Source organism: Podarcis muralis, chromosome 17 (genome assembly GCF_964188315.1).
Source record: "Podarcis muralis chromosome 17, rPodMur119.hap1.1, whole genome shotgun sequence".
Classification (NCBI taxonomy): domain Eukaryota; kingdom Metazoa; phylum Chordata; class Lepidosauria; order Squamata; family Lacertidae; genus Podarcis; species Podarcis muralis.
In genome coordinates this window covers 35,598,710-35,615,207 of record NC_135671.1, presented here as the reverse complement: position 1 = coordinate 35,615,207, position 16,498 = coordinate 35,598,710, and the positions used below count along the sequence as shown (strand labels likewise).

Below are 16,498 nucleotides of genomic sequence, written 5' to 3'. Positions count from 1 at the left end.
GCGCGCGGAAGCCTCGCGCCGCGCCGTTACTTTCTTCCACCCCTCGGGGGCGCGTGCGCCGACCGCTTTCTCGCCTCCGCAGGGAAGATAGAGAGATACGAAGCAAAGGCAAGAGGTGCTCCACTCAGGCGGCACTCGCGCCTCCCCAGGCCTGTTTCCTCTTTCCCCGGGAAGTGCCTCTTCGGTAGCCTGGGCTGTGGCCGAAGGGTTCCTCGGGCGGCCGGGCGGCTGCACATGGACATAGCCCGGTTCATAGCTGTCAAGCGTCCCTTATTTGGAGGGACAGTCCCTTATTCCAGCGCCATGTCCCGCTGTTGTCCCTTCTTGATGGATGTCCCTATAAAATAAATAAGTAAATAATAGGTGCTTTATAATTCCCTATACTGAGCAAACAGAACAAGGGGGAGAGACGTGTAACCCAGAAGCAGCAAAAGTCACAGCACCTGCAACTTTTCCGTGCAAATTGTGTTCGTCATAAGTGATGGTACAATGTCAATTAACGCACCACTGCAAAATTAAGCGAGTCCCAGAACCGTCTCCATTTTAGCAATTCAACCTGCTGGCTGGCAGTCAAGATGCCTTGCTTTGAGCGCTATGAATTTCTGAGCGAGCCGTTCTCATCTTTCCGTTCCTCTCTGTCGTGCGCAAACACACATACAAGGTGACCTGGATTGCTGCGGCTTCAAAAGTTGTTAATTCACACAAACGTGTCATGGTGGTGGTGGGGAAGAGAACAAAGGCGCATTCTCTCTCCTGCTGGCCATAGCTGTCAAGCGTCCCTTATTTGGAGGGACAGTCCCTTATTCCAGCGCCATGCCCCGCTGCTGTCCCTTATTGATGGATGTCCCTTAAATGATGTCCCTTAAATTTCAAAGGAAGCAGCTCCTCTCCCTCCCTCCCTGCCGGCCAGGGAGGAGGGAGGCTCCAACTGTGTTGCTTGGCTGTGTTGCTCACCCAATAAGGAGTCTAAGAACGCCTGGGGGGTATATCTTGCATGCCTTGTGCCGATCAAATCAGCTGCGTTGCCTGGGGACTTGCCTTTGCTCAACGCTTCCCAGCGGAGAGGTGACGGTGGTTTTCCTTGAGGCTTTGTTTCGCTGCTGGCTGGGCTTTCTGCCTTTGGCTCAGAGGGGCTCAGAAGTTGAACATACCTGTGCTGAGTGCTCGGATCGGAATCGGATGGATACGTCATCGATGGCCCACTCACCCTTGCCGGCGAAAAGGTCTGTCTGCAGCGGGGGCACATGGTGGAGGGAAAGGAAATGAGATCTTGTGGGAGGGGGGCTTTTTAATTTGTTTTGGAGGCTCCTTCGATTGACTTATGGGGGGAAAGAAAGGAGCTGGTTGACTAAAATGGTGGGTGACTGGCGATCTCGTGGCGAGGGGGGGAGGCTGTGTGTGTGTGGCTAGTTAATGCAAGCTGAGGGGTTTTTTGAATGCTGGACGCCATGTTGTTGCACGTGCTGTTGCAAACTTTGCAGTGCAAAGCCAGGCCGGGGAGCCATCTTAAGTTGAGGCTGCGTAGGCCTTGTGGTGCATGTGATTCAGATTCTCTTCAGTTGAACCTCTGGTTACAAAGTTGGTTGGACAGTGTTCTCGAAGCTACCAGCATGAGTTTGACCAGACTGCAGGAGGACAGGAAGACTGGAGCGCCTGGAACAGGTGAGGCTGCAGGTCCCTTATTTTCAAGGCTGCTGGTCCCTTATTTTCAAATCTGTAAGTTGACAGCTATGCTACTGGCTCCCTTCGAAAGGGTGGCTCATCCTTCCTAAAGGCCTCATTTGTTTGTTCATTTGTTATTTTTGGCCCATCTCTGCTCCTTTAAGATAAAAGGGCTGGCAAATCCCAAGCTATCAAATGAGTACCTGGCAAGGAAGGCTCTGTAACTGCAGCTCCAGGGCTGCGTAAGACACAGAGTACACTTAAAACACACGGATCCCCCTGAATAATCCCAGGAACTGCAATTCACGTTCCCGCGTGACACACAAGCAGGCCCCATGTGCCGCCTGCTCTCTCCTTCGCGGCCTGGCTGCTGGTGGAAGGGGATTCACGCGTCTTGGAGGAACGTGGGAATGGGGGGGGGGGGGAAGGATTGGTAGGAGGAGACGATGCTAAGGTGGGATGGAATGGAAGTCCAGCAAGCAAAGACCAGACCTCTTTTTCTCCTCTTTATTAGAAAACCTTTGATGCCAAATATACTAAAGAAGGGGTAGTTGAATGAAAGGGTCATATACATGCTCAGTTCTGGTGGCTCTGCGTCTCTGAAGGCAGGAGGTGTATCTTCTCTGGCCTTCTGCTGGGCACTGGCTTGTTCATGTTCAAGCAGAGTCTGTGGCAGCAAAATGTTCTGCAGAAAAGGCCACCCGCAATTCCAGATGTTGCCACGTCTAGTGAGGGAACGTGGCTCGGTGGAACACAGCAACCAAAGAGCAGAGGTTGCCAGAATTACCACCTAAGGTCCTGCATTTCCAAATGCAGCCACCTGCAATCTACGGAACTCCTAGACGTATGGGGCATGCGTAGTTGGCTACATGTTCCATCTTTTTTAAGAACCGTTAAATGAATGGAGGAGGATAGGCCTAACAGTGAATATTTGTGTTAACAACTAATAATTGAACACTTGGGGGGGCATTCTCTCTCCTTTCACCAGGTGCTACATCCCAACTCTGACCAGATGCAGCTGGGCATTGCACTGCAGGAACAGATTCTGGAACCCGCTGGAGGAAGAGCCTGTGGAACTCCCAGAGACAACTTTCTTCTCTCCATGCATTATGAAGAGTCCACGCCGCACCAGCACTCCCTGCCTTCTAAGTGGGTGGTGGCCCACTGTACGTGAGCATGAGGTGGAAGGATCTGGCGTAGTTGTTTTTCTGGAGGCAGGAGAGCTCCAACGAGAGCTCCGACGGGTACAGAGGAAAGGGGCTGGCCAGGAACAGCAGCAGCAGGATGGCGCTGAGGATCATCACCGTCCTGTTCTATATGGCAGGGAGTCTGGGGGGCTTCTGGGTTGGGAGGCAGGAGATGATTGAAGGCTCTTGTAGGCTGGATCCGGAAGGGGAAGCAAATGGTTCAGATTCGTAAATCTGGTTGTTGGTGTCAGTAAATGAGAGCAACGCAGCTGCAAACTGGATTGTTTGCATCACATGATGCGGCTAGCTGTGGGAAAGAATATCCCCGGAAGTTCACAGGCTTCTCAGAGCTCTGTGAAGAGTGTAATTTGAGACCTTCCGTTTGCGTATGTAAAGGAAGTTTGTCATTCTTGCTAGATGAAGTTTGAAGTGGTCAGACATGATTTCTGTAGTGCTGTAAAGTCAGAAATAAAAGGATGTAAATAGACGTTTCTGACTATCTCCTTTCCCTGCTAGGGAAGCAGGAGGAGGGGGTGTGCATTTACCCACGCTGGGAAAATGTCGCCTATCAAAATTTCCCTGGTCTGTCCGGGATGTCAGCCAGAGGAGGTTACCGGAAAACAAGCTCCGAGAGCAGTGAGAGGGGCCAGCCTCTACGGAGGGGGCTTGTTTATCCAACAGTTGGGTCACTTCTTTGAATAATAATAATAAATAATAATAATATTTTATTTATATTCTACCCTCCCAGCCAAAGCCGGGCTCAGAGTGGCTAACAACAGTAAAATAATACAGCATTCTTTATGGACTTAGGTCTCTGTCACAAGAGACCAGGGCCCTGCGGGACTTGACATCTTTCCGCAGGGCCTGCAAGACAGAGCTGTTCCGCCTGGCCTTTGGTTTGGACTCAGTCTGGCCCTTATGCTTCCCTCCCCTTATGGTTTTGATCTATGGGCTACAGTACTTTTAAAACGAGACTGCATTTTGAATTGCATTTTAACCTGTATTTTATTTTTATTTTTCTTCTTTTCCTATTATGTTTTTACTGTAATTTTACAGGTGTTAGCCGCCCTGAGCCAGGCTCTGGCTGGGGAGGGCGGGATATAAATAAAAATATTTATTATTATTATTGCAAGGAGATGCCACCAGGGCTAAAGTCTGGTAGGAAGCACAAGCTCAATGGGCCTTCTAAATCCAGAGGGGTGGAAGTGGCTGGAGGTTGTCCAGTGTTACCCAAAGAAAGCACTCTGCACATGCTCAGAAGTGCATTCCTTACAGCTTCAGGATCTCCAACCATTCATTTCTCGGTTGCAGCCCAAGGCAGCGAAGCCACAGGGATCCAGGGATTCGTTTTCTGGTGTTGCCCAACCTATCAACTGCTTACCTGCCCAATGTTGCTGGCTGGGGTTGGCCGAGTTTTCTTTTTCGCCCGTTGCTGTGACTTCTGCCTCTTTGGTCGTTTCCCGCTTGCCTGGGATTGCACTGGGAATTGCAGATTGAAGACACGTAGGGAGACAGTCCCAGTGACCTGCAGAGCAGACCGTAAGATTATAAGCTGCTGCCCTCTATGGAGCCAGATCATTGGTCCATCTAGTTCAGTGTTGGCTACAGGTGAGGCTGCAGGTCCCTTATTTTGGCTGCTGGTCCCTTTTTTCCCCTAATCTGTAAGTTGACAGCTATGGCCCGGTTGTAGGGTTGCCATATTTCTTACATTACAGTATTGTTGTTATTGTTATTGTTATTATTGTTATTGTTGTTATTATTATTATTAATTTTATGATAACAATTTATTGATTTCCCAAAAATAACAACAACAAAAAATAATAATAGCCAAATTAAACCATAAATTTTTGGTCCACTTCCCTCCACTCCCCCTCTTGGTTCCATTATAATATACTTGTTTATGCACGTCCATAAAACCTTATATACTTAACAATCCAATCTTAAAACCTTCATCTTATTACAAGTGACGTTTAAAAGTTAAGCTAATGTAAAAATCTCTACACAAAGCTTTAAAAATATGCATTGAACAATTGCCCTTTTTTGTAATAATTTGTCCTGCATAGTTCAGTAATTTATTTTGCCTATCTTCTTTGGCTGAGGCGCTTTTTTTTTTTTACTTTACTTTTTTACTGTTATTTTATGATAACAATTTATTGATTTTCCAAAAATAACAAAACAGAAACAGAAAATAGGGTTGCCGTACAGTATTTCAATAGGTAGAGAACAAGTCTAGTACCCACTAAGGAAGAATGGCAGTGCAAAATGTTCACATATGCTGAACTGGCTGGTCTGAGGAACAGGATAAGAGAAAACGAAGATAAGGAATATAAGGAGGAATGGTTAATGTTTATTGACTATTTCAAGAATCAGTATAGACTCTCGAGTAAATCCAGCAGAGTTGGATCTTATCTATTTCAAGAGGTAACAGTTTGGATAATTAAAAAGATGTTGATTATGTGGAGTAGTAGAAAAGTAAAAGGAACCAGGGAAAGTGTGGAAGGGAAGTCATATGGTATATGTACGCATGTACAGTGGTACCTCGTGTTACATACGCTTCAGGTTACAGACTCCGCTAACCCAGAAATAGTACCTCAGGTTAAGAACTTTGCTTCAGGATGAGAACAGAAATTGTGCTCCAGCAGCAGCAGGAGGCCGCATTAGCTAAAGTGGTACTTCAGGTTAAGAACAGTTTCAGGTTAAGTATGGACCTCCGGAACAAATTAAGTTCTTAACCCGAGGTACCACTGTATTTTATATGAAGTTGTGAGGGGAGGGGAGGGGGGTTAAAATATGCTCCCCATTCCTGTTTTTGAAAATGCAAATACAAATGAAAAAATACATACTTCAAAAAGTGAAAATCCGGACACAAAAGTTGTTTAGGAAAACACAAAAATGCACAAAAACACAAAAGTGCATACCACAGTAACAAACAAAAACAATATTATCCCACCCCACACTTATACATTGGGTGGGGCATTATTATCATTAATGATTTAACTTGTTTACAGTGATTCTTCATATATTCTACAAACGTTTTCCAGTTTTCCTTGAACACTCTTCCTGATCTCTTATTCTGCTGGTTAGACTCGCTAGTTCTGCATATTCCATCATCTTCATCTGCCACTCCTCCCTCATCGGAAATGCCCCCTCTTTCCATGTCTGAGCATATAAAATTTGGGCTGCTGTACTTACATAGATTAATATTTATTATTATTATTATTATTTCTGGGGACATAACAACAACAACTTTTGTTTATACCCCGCCCTCCCCAGCCAAGGCCGAGCTCAGAGCGGCTTACAAGCAATAATAAAAACAAGCTGAATGATTACAACTTAAAAACAAAATTAAAATACAACATTAAAATAAAGAAACATTAAAATATTAAAATGTAGCCTCATCGCAGGAGGAGAAGGAAAAGAAAAAAGAAAGAGAGGGAGGGAGGGAATCAAATTGACCCCAAGCCAAAGGCCAGGCAGAACAACTCTGTCTTACAGGCCCTGCGGAAAGAAATCAGATCCCGCAGGGCCCTGGTCTCATGAGGCAGAGAGTTCCACCAGGCCGGAGCCAGAGTTGAAAAGGCCCTGGCTCTGGTTGAAGCTAATCTAACTTCCTTAGGGCCTGGGACCACTAGGGTGTTGCTATTTATGGACCTTGAGGCTCTTCGTGGGACATACCGGGAGAGGCGGTACCGTAGGTACGAGGGTCCTAGGCCGTGAAGGGCTTAAAGGTCAAAACCAGCACCTTAAATCTGACATCTGACTCAATTATTCCTAAAAGAAAAGCTTCTGGTCTTTTTATAAAAGACCTTTTAAAGATTCCCCCCCCCCCATTACATTATATATCATCTCCCATAAGCCTTTAGCTAGTTTACATACCCACCACATAGGTAAAACGTAACTTCTGGTGGTTTTTGTTACATTTCCAGCCATTACCTGAATCTGAGCTAATTTACTCGGTGTCAGGTTCCACTTATATGTCATTTTCATATAATTCTCATTCAATGCATAACAAGCTGCAAATTTTAAATCAATTTTCCACAGTTTCTCCCACAAAGTAAATTCAATATCATGTTCCATAACCCTCGCCCAATGTATCGTAGCAAATTTTACCGATTCATCTTTTGTTTCCCACTCTCCTAATAACTTGTACATTCTAGAGATCAGTTGGTCTCTATTTTCTATTCGCTTTTGAATTGGAAACTTTGATCCATAAAACCATACTGCTTATGTAGTCTAGACATTACATTTCGTTGGTGTTATTGTAGCCAGTCAGTCACCATATTACTAACATCTTCTAATTTATTCAGTTTTACGTCTTGCTCTAAACAATCTAGAAGATCTCTGTATGTTCCCCAATGCTGGTCCATGTTCAATCTTTTCAAATAAATTGCTTCTTTGGGTGAGAGTTTCAAGCAGGTTTTTTTATTTCTCCCATACTCTATAGATTATTTCTAATTACATGATTTATTGATTTATTTATTTATTTACGGCTATTAGCCCATAAAATATGTACAAACATAAAAGCACAGAGGCATAAAGATCGATATATCCGACAACAGAAGGTGAACACCACGATGCAAGGGAGGGTCATTGAGCAGAGCCAAATAACAGCTTGGGGCCCGGAGAGCTCCAAGGGACGGTTCACAGAAAAAGGAAAACTGAAGACGAGATCCGACATGCACTCTCATCATAACTGTCCGATTAGTTTTTGATGTTGTTGTTGTTTTTTGGTGATTTTTGTGTGTGAGATAACCGCATTCAGGAATCTCGCCACCTGCAGAGTTACAGAAGGATCTGTATCCTGCAAAAGCAGTGCGGCGTGTGACTCAACAGGCCTGCCAACCAAGCGCAGTAAAGCAGGGCCCAGGAATTTAGTCCTGGCTATGCTATGTAGGGGACAGTTGAACATTATATGTGGAAGAGATTCAACAGTTTTCCCGTCACACACGCATAGCGGAGACACCAAACCCTTGGAAAATCTGTGGCTCAGCAGGTTCGATGGAAGAATATTGAACCTTGCACGAATAAATGCAAGTCGGTGTGGTACAGATGAAAGGGATGACATGTATGATGGAAGGCCAAGTGGTGGGGTTATTCCGTGATACCTGGGGGAGCAGACACCCCCGCCCCTGGCGAGGTTGTGTTGATTTTCAATGTCTGCTAATCTTTGCTCGATAAGGCTTTTGGCTGAGCGTAAGTTCATCTTTAAGGAGTCCGCTGGGGAAATTCCGATGCTCAGAAGTTTGGCATGGATTTTTCCTACCCACGGATTGACAAAGTCGTCCTGCCAGAGGCACTGAAAAAGGTAATGGTCAGGAAGCCTATGCCAGCTGGACAGCTAATAGCCAAAGACTCGCTTCCAGATGACAGTCTCCAATGATGCAATCCTTAGCTCCAGACATATGGCTGCGTTGCTCACACATGGGGAGTTTCAGGAGGCGACGGAGAAACTGATTCTGCAATGTCCCCAGCGATGTTAAATTGGACCCTGGGGCCCAGAGCGGGGCAGCATAACAGAGGGTGGAAACCACTTTTGCGTGGTATACCTTCAATGCAGAAGGGATGTGGGAGGCTCCGTCGGCCGCAAAAAATTGGAGTAAAGTATAAAGTATTGTTTTCCCTTTGTTTAGTAGATACTGTATCTGTGGCTTCCAGCTTAGGTTGTAGTGAAAAAAGACTCCCAGGTATTTAAATTTGAAAACCTGTTCTAATTGGACTCCATCTAACTTCCAGCTGTAAGTTTTCCGAGACCTGGTAAAGACCAGGACTTTAGATTTCCCATGATTAATTGTCAGATGGTTGAGTTTGCAGTAAGCCGCAAAAATCTTTAAAGCTCTGCATAAACCGACTCTAGAGTAGGAAAGGATCGCTGCATCGTCGGCATATAGGAGCAGAGGGCAGCGAAAATCAGCTAGGCGGGGGGCATGAATGTTGGCTTGAGACTCATTCAGAAAGAGCTTCATATCGCTAATAAACAAGTTGAAGAGGAGTGGGGCCAAAATGCAGCCTTGGCGCACACCTCTATTTATTGGGACCTCGTTGGATAGGTTTCCCGCCGGTGTGAGTCTCACTCTAGCCGACGACCCGTGGTGTAATTGGGTTATAAGTTACATGATTCAAGAAGCTGTTATATATGTTGGCATTACCATACAATATGTATAAATAAGGAGACGACACAGGAGTTGGGGTGCAAGTGAGCTATGCAGAAGCAAGCTGCCGGCTAGCTTTGCAGAGCCTCTTTTTATTAGCAGAAGTCAACAATTGGAAACAGTAGTGTAAACCACCCTGAACTTAACATATTTCCAGCAAGGGCACATTTCTAGCGTGAGTGATACACGTGTCAAACAGGTGCTTCCCCTGACATTAGACAATGTCTGATCCACCCATCACGCTCCAGCCAAGTGAAACATTAAGCAAACAGTTTGCGAAAGGACAAAAGGTCAAGGGGAAAACCCTCTTTTCCAGCCAAGAAGGTCAGAGAAAGCAAGCGTGATGCTCCCAGACAAGCTGTGGCATGTTTGGTGCAAGGTTTGCCTTTGCATTATGGAGCATGACCCTTACACAATAGACATGCATGCCAACCAAATTTAATATCATACCCATCTAAATCTAACAGCTGAGTGTTCTTCAACCGTATCCATTCCTTCAGCTAACATAGACATGCAGCTTCATGATATACATGTAAGTCTGACGGTGCGAATTTGACTCTGGTACTCCATGCTAAAATTTATTTTATTATTATTGCATTATTATTATTGTTGTTGTTGTTTTATTATTATTACATTTATATCTCAACATTTTCTCCAAGGAGTTCAAGGCGGTTTACGCACTCCCACTCCATGTCCCCTTTTTATCTTTACAATGACCCAGTGAGGTAGTTCAGACAGAGAGACAGTGACTGGCCCAAGGTTACACAGTGGGCTTCATGACTGAGCAGTGCTTTAAACTCCAGTTTCCCAGGTCCTAGTCCAACACTCTTAACCATTACACTACACTGGTTCTCTGAATTGGACGGGTCCCTCCCCACAAAGGCCAAAAGCCTCTTCAATGGCTGTAGGGTGCACAGAAAGGTAGCTTGGTTTGCGCAAAGGTGTCCATGGAGGGGGCTTGTTTTAAAACAAAAACCCAAACTAGGGCTGCTACCTGGGACCGGTGCTGTGAAGGACACCCTGTCTCTTAATTGGTTTATGCCAGGTGCCAATCAAGGGACATGAAGAGAGGGCAGCAGCCCCTGTATGGGCAGAGGCAAGCTCCAATTGGCTATGGTCTGTGGAGCAGGGGCAAACTCTCAGGAAGAGTGTGAAGACTTGAAGAAGACTTTGAATTCAGACTTGCAACAGAAGCTTTGGCATCTATTGTTCATTTTTCCCACTCGTCAGTGTCAAGTGCCATGGCAGTGGTGGCAGCAACAGAGGTGAGTCGGCCGCATATGTTTGGCACAGACCAAAACAACTTAAGTCAAATCTGTCACTATTTTTTGTATGAGAGAAACCTTTGAATAAGTAGGCCAGTCTCTCAGCTGTCAAAGCAGCATCAGTGAACTTTGCTCGGAAGAAACAGACCTGTCTTCTGTGGCAGGTTTTGTAGCCACACTTGTCATAATGATCAGACAGTCCTACCTGGTTATCAAAGTTTGTTTGTTCATTAGATCTTGCCTATGGTATTTTGCCACCTGGCTATTGTATTACCAGCTGGGCATGGGAGATGCCTTCATGGCTCTTTTTTTACAATTTCAATTTTTCATGTGTCATTTGCCAGCTTTACTCATAATTCAAATGCTGAGTAATAAGCAGGTCTGCCTGGCACAGAGCACATCTCAGAAGACCTGGCCTTTTGACAATAGCGTTATATTGTATTTATTTAATAAATGGTTGGATGCAGTGACAAGACAACAACAGAATGATTTAAGACCATAGATAAAGAGGTAGGACATATATATGAGTGCATTGGGCCCAAACTAACAAACTGAAATTTAATAGGGACGAATGTAAGATCCTACACTTAGGCAGGAAGAACTAGCTGCACAAATATGAGATGGGGGATACCTGGCTTGCCAGTAGTACATGTGAAAAGGATCTAGGGGTCTTAGCAGACCACAAGCTGAACATAAGTCAATAGTGTGAACCCTCCCTTTCCCCTTTATGTTGGAAGGGGTGCAGAAAGCTTGATTCATTAATTCATGTTTGGTGGGAATGCCCCCATGTTAAAAACCTTTGGAATGGAGCAAGCATAGGCAAACTAGGCTCTCCAGACTTTTTGTACTGCAATTCCCATCATCCCTAGCAAACAGGACCAGTGGTCAGGGATGATGGGAGTTGTAGTCCCAAAACATCAGGAGGGCCGAGTTTGCCAATGCCTGGAATAGAGTACTCCCCAATTACAGGCCAACCCCTTTCTCCAAATCTTGGCTTAGCCCTACTTTCCTCGGATATTGACTTAGGCTTCACCCTGCAGCATAGAGAACTAGTAGACTTCTTACTGACTGCAGCACAATTAGCGATAGCTCACCAATGGAAGAACCAGGGTGAAATATCCCGGACTAAATGGGAAAATAATATATGGATACAGCAATGTCTGAGCGTCTCACCAGACAGAGGAGGGCAGTTAAAGGCATCCTGAATAGAGACACCTTCCAAGACACATAGGCCCCTTTCTTTAACTCTGTTAATGACCAAAATCAAGACCTTGTTATACCAACTGTTCAATATTCTTAGTGGAGAGTTTACGCCAAGTAATATGTTTGAATGTTGAACGTGTAAATGTATGTCAGTGGATAAACAAGCACCCTTAGATGTACTGCTGAACAAGTGTTTGATGGTTATTGTTTATGCATGATGCATTATGTGTGATGCAGCAGCAAAAAAAGCTAATGCTATTCTAGGCTGGATCAACAGAAGTATAGTGTCCAGATCAAGGGAATTAATGGTCCCTTACTCAGACCACACTTGGAATACTGCGTCCAGTTCTGGGCACCACAATTTAAGAAGGATGTTGACAAGCTGGAAAGTGTGCAGAGGATGGCAACCAAGAAGATCAAGGGTCTGGAAACTAAGCCTTATGAGGAGCGCTTGAAGGAGCTGGGTATGTTTAGCCTGGAAAAGAGACGGAGAGGAGATACGATAGCCATCTTCAAATATCTGAAGGGTTGTCACATGGAAGATGGAGCAGGCTTGTTTTCTCCTGCTCTGGAGGGTAGGACACAAACCAATGGCTTCAAGTTACAAAAAGGAGGTTTTGACTAAACATCAGGAAGAAGTTTCTGACAGTAACTGTTTTGTGGACTCTTATTCCTTGGAGGTTTTTAAGCAGAGGTTGGATGACCATTGTTGTGGATGCTTTAGTTGAGATTCCTGCCTTGCCAAGGGGGTTAGACTAGATGACCTACAGGGTCCCTTCCAATTCTACTGTCCTGTGATTATGTGATTCTAAATTCCCAATTCCCTCCAGAGGCATGCAGTTTCTAATCTAGCAGCTGCCAGTTGCTTCAGTACCAGATATCTGTGGACCAGAGGCTTATTAACCCCTTAACCCAGAGCTTCCCAAACTTTTCATGTTGGTGGCACACTTTTTAGACGTGCATCATTTCGCGACACAGTAATTCAGTTTTACTAGCAAACCGGAGGTTAAACTAACCCCTTTCCAGTCCCAGGAGGAGTGCAGGGAGCGTTCATGCAACAGACCTACACACTGCAGACGACATACTAATGTGTCACGACACACTGGTTGGAAAGCTCTGCTTTAACCCCTTTTCTCAAGATAGATGGGAGAGCAAGCAGAGGTTCAGGAGTGAAGTTGCTGTACAATTAATTAATACGGGTAAAAATGGATGTGTCCACCTTAGTGGAGTCTCCTTCTTTGGAGGTCTTTAAGCAGAGGCTTGACAACCATATGTCAGGAGTGCTCTGATGGTGTTTCCTGCTTGGCAGGGGGTTGGACTCGATGGCCCTTGTGGTCTCTTCCAACTCTATGATTCTATGATTCTATGATTCTAGTACAAGCCCACCGTAAGTGATAGAGGGTTTTTTTTATCTTTACAGCTTCTGTAACACATAGGAAAGAGGCTCTGATTTATAGAACTCAGCCAAACTGGAGTCCAAGCAAGGTGTTCTTGGTTATATTTTCCAGTGCTTTATTGGGCTTAGAGCTGAAGAACTGAAACCTAATTTGATGGCTTTGGTGGGAGCCTTGATGTTGAAGGTGCCTACAATCCTGTTGTGGGTTTATATCCCTCCTCCTTTATCTAGAGTACAGGTGCTTCAGGTTGCATGATTTCGGGTTGCGCACTGCACCAAACCCGGAGGTTACTTCCGGGTTTTGGTATCATGCATGCGCAGAAGCGCTAAATTGCGCTTTGCGCATGCGCAAAAGCACCGAATCGCGACCTGCACGTGCGCAGATGCGGCGCTGCAGGTTGAGAATGTGCCTCCCGCACGGATCATGTTCGCAACCCAAGTGTCCACTGTACTTATTTCCAGCTAAGTCATGTGGCTTACCTTAAAGGCTGACCAGCAGTAGCAAAAGCCCCTGAGGATTACAGTTTTCAATTGGCAACTCACCTGCACAAAACGAATTACTGGGAAATCTGCAGCCCTCCAGACGTTGGATGGCAGGATCCCCATTTCTGCATCACAGCATGAGCTGGCTTTTCATGAGTCAGGCAATCAAACCACTGCCCTGGATGCAGGTGGATGCGTTAGTTGAGATTCTTTCATTGTAGGAGGTTGGACTAAATGGCGCTCATGGTCCCTTCCGATTCTATGATTCTAAATGTGAGACCAATTGCCTTTTTTAAAAGGGATTGTTTCCACAAATAAAAAAAGTTATGCCTGAAATGTTTCCTGCTAGGCCAGGATAATGAGACATTTAGGTTACCAAGGGTCTGTTTGGGGTGAATTTCAAATATCATATCCTTTGCAGAATGTTGTCTACTTTTCACCTATATGCATATTTAATTAGTTATTTAAGACTGGGACAAATCAACTGTGGTTCTTTAAGTTATAATGTTATAATCGACTTTAGTCAAATACTTAACTGATCCTCAGGGGAAGGAACAACTTTTGTATTGGCTAACAGCCCACTCTCCCCAGCAATGTTCATATTCGAGACAGAGACTTACACTTAGTATTGGCCCAGCGGGGCTATCTTTCTGCTGGTATTCAGAGAAAATAGCGCACGCGGATCTGTAGCAAAGTCCTCCAGCACTTTGGACAGCTCCATGTGGTAGTTCTGTGAACAGCAGTGGCAATATTTCAACATGCACAACTGGACAATAGCAAACAAAAATATTACAAAGTAGTGGGGAAGCTTTTGAGTTATCCAGAACTCTTATTCAGGCTGAATGAGGCAAAGTGGGGGGTAGGGGGTGGCTCCAAAGTAGGTATACAGGTGAATAAATGAAATTCACCACAACAGATTATATGGGTACACATAACTGACAGACAAGGAAATTTCAGTTAAATTTCAGACCGGCAGTCAGAAAGAATAGTGGAGTCAGGCAAAATTATTATTTTTATTTACAGTGGTACCTCGGTTTTTGACCAGCTTAGTTCACGAACAACTTGGAACCCGAACGCTGCAAAACCGGAAGTAGGTGTTCCAGTTTTCGAACTTTTTTTCGGAAGCTGAACATGCTCCATTTTGAGTCCCCTTGTGTTTTCTGTTGCACTGCTAATTTGCGCCCCTCCATTGTAATTCAAGCCTTCTGTTTCCTATTGCAGTGTTCTGAGGTGATATTTGGAGCTTATATTTGGTGCTTTTGTTTTTGCTATTTATTTTGCGTTTTATTTTTTGTTTTGTTTTTTGAGGCTTTTTCAGTTACAGTAATTTGTTTTTGTGACTGTGTGGATCCCAGTTCAGCTATTGATTGATTGGTTGTGTGACTGCAGAAATGGATAAAAGCTCCCTATCCAAACAATGACTATCATCAGTGCCGGTAATAATTTTTTTTAAATTTTAATTATGCACAATACTGTTTTATTTATTTTATAGTATAGTACACTGTTTATTAGGGACGTGGGTGGCGCTGTGGGTTAAACCACAGAGCCTAGGACTTGCTGATCAGAAGGTCGGCGGTTCGAATCCCCGCGACGGGGTGAGCTCCCATTGCTCGGTCCCTGCTCCTGCCAGCCTAGCAGTTCGAAAGCACGTCTAAGTGCAAGTAGATAAATAGGTACCACTCCGGCGGGAAGGTAAACGGCGTTTCCGCGTGCTGCTCTGGTTCGCCAGAAGCGGCTTAGTCATGCTGGCCACATGAACCAGAAGCTGTAAGCCGGCTCCCTTGGCCAATAAAGCGAGATGAGCTCCGCAACTCCAGTCAGTCATAACTGGACCTAATGGTCAGGGGTTCCTTTACCTTTACCTTACATTGTTTATTGCTTTCGTTTTATGGATCGATGGTCTCATAAGATAGTAAAATTAATGTTAAACTGCTGTTTTAGGGGTTGTTTTTAAAAGTCTGCAATGGATTAATCCGTTTTGCATTACTTTCTATGGGAAAGTGTGCCTTGGCTTTGGAACGCTTTGGTTTTGGAACAGACTTCCAAAATGGATTAAGTCTGAGAACCAAGGTACTACCGTACTGATATTGCGAATGATGATAGCAAACTTGGGTCAAGAACAAAAAAAGTGGATTCTAAAGCAGTATCTAATTTGTATCTGTATGCCTTGTCACATAAGCAGAGAGGGGAATTTTTTTGGCTCAAGGAGTCAGATGCTTATCAGAATTGCCCTCATGGGCCAAATTTCATGGGTGGGTGGGACATGATTGACAGGTGAATGGGGGTGCTCACTGGGCAAATGCATGGCAAATGCATGGCAATCTTACGCCTCCATCTTGGGATTTTAAAAGAGGGGTGTGGGGAAACTTGCAAAGACTGTAAGACAACTCCCACTGTCCTGCTTCAGTTGGACTGTGAGGGTTTCCTTAAAGAGCTTCTCAGAAGCATTTTTTGAAGAAGCTATCCCTCTTCTCCTTTAAATGAAGGGGGCTGTTTCAAAAGGTGATTTGATAAGTGCTTCAAGGCAGTGCCCATGCTCACGTTTCAGCGGCTAGATGTTGTAGGTCTCAGAATTTGGGGACAAAGAAGCAATGTCTGGCCTCCACTTTTGGAAACATAAATCCAGCAGTTACCCAAATCTGTCTCCAGCCATAAATGGACATGCCAGTTCCTTGTTAGGGAGAGCGGTTCCTAACAAGGAACCTGTGTGTTTAGATCAACTGGTGGACTTAACCCATCAGCAATAGATCAGTGCTCTAGAGTGGGGTGGGCAAATATATTGCTTGCTTGTAATACTTTACTTTCAACTAGAACGCCCAGGTCCAAGGACAAAAACTGGTCCTAGGTGGCAGAACACATTTAGAATTGAGGAGCAAGATGCCGCAGGAAGGGCAGTGGTTCCGTTGAAGAGATCCCAGTTTCAATCCCTGCCTGCCTCCTTGACAAAAGTCTTTAACCAAAATGTCAAAAGCAGTTTTGGTGATGTGACAGGACCAGATTGAAATGGGTCAAAATAATTGGGGGTGGGTGGGTGGGTACATCTTGAGGAAGGGATGCACCACTACCTCCTTCTAGGTCAGAGGTCAGCAAAAAAATTTCAGCAGGGGGCCGGTCCACTGTCCCTCAGACCTTGTGGGGGACCAGACCATATTT

The 16,498-nt window shown here is 44.9% G+C and overlaps 1 long non-coding RNA gene across 1 annotated transcript; it reads left to right on the top strand.

Annotated features, from left to right (window-relative positions):
* The first annotated feature begins 73 nt into the window (after positions 1–73).
* On the top strand, positions 74–7,261 carry LOC114588154 (uncharacterized). Its single transcript, XR_003704394.2, has 2 exons — positions 74–1,223; positions 2,651–7,261. It is a non-coding gene; the product is annotated as an uncharacterized LOC114588154 (long non-coding RNA).
* The last annotated feature ends 9,237 nt before the right edge of the window (positions 7,262–16,498 follow it).